Here is a 1,026-nt window from a genome sequence, read left to right on the forward strand (position 1 = left end):
TGGTCTTGACCATCCTCGGATGGCACAGTGACCCTCTGGGGGAGGTTTTACTGTTCCCCATCTTACAGATGAGGAAATGGAGGCCCAGATAGGTTAAGCACCTCTTCCCAAACTACATGTTTATTTTAAAAGCAACACACACGCCCAGGAAAAGTCCAGCAGCACAGAAGGGCTGCCATGGACAGTCTGGGTCTTCTCTCTTCTTGCCCCGTACCTTCGTCCCTCTCTCCAGGGGTCCCCACACCTAACCATTCCCTGGGTGACCTTTCTGGTCCTTCCTGTGCGTCTGCAGGCATATATAGCTGGGGAAAGTTTTCTGCAAGTGGGACCGTTCTGTACGTATCATTCTGCAACTTTTTTAAGCCAACAGTAGAATCGTCTCTTTCGTGCTGTGGACCGTGCCCCTGCTGTGTGCCAAGCACTGTCCTCGGCACCAGGGACACGGTGGGGGGGAGGAAAAGCCCCTCCCTCGCTGGACCCCACGCCACCTCGTTGCAGGGCGCAGAGCCTCCTTCGGCACATTGACCTCACCCAGGGTGCAGAGAGGGTTTCCGAGGGTTTTCCAAGGCCAGTACTCAGCGAACATCCTGGGTACTCTGCAATATGCAATAAACCACATGCTTCTAGAATTAAAGTGGCCAGGCAATTGGTATGTCGTTGAAAATGTGTAAATATTGTCAGATCATTGCCCTGAAGAACTGTCTGCTTTACACTCCCACCTTCAGCAGACGAGGGGAGTTTTCTACACTGTCTTTATTTTTTTTAATGTTTATTCTTGAAAGAGAGACAGAGCATGAGCAGGGGAGGGGCAGAAAGGAAAGGAGACATGGAATCCAAAGACAGGCTCCAGGCTCTGAGCTGTCAGCAGAGCCCAACGCAGGGCTCGAACCCACAAGCTGTGAGATCATGACCTGAGCTGAAGTCAGAGGCTTAACGGACTGAGACCCCCAGGCGCCCCCAGATGGATCCAAGTCTTGACAACACACCTCCTGATGTTCCTGGGGCAGCAGGGCAGGGCCTGCCTGG

Source organism: Suricata suricatta, chromosome 3, assembly GCF_006229205.1.
Source record: "Suricata suricatta isolate VVHF042 chromosome 3, meerkat_22Aug2017_6uvM2_HiC, whole genome shotgun sequence".
Classification (NCBI taxonomy): Eukaryota; Metazoa; Chordata; class Mammalia; order Carnivora; family Herpestidae; genus Suricata; species Suricata suricatta.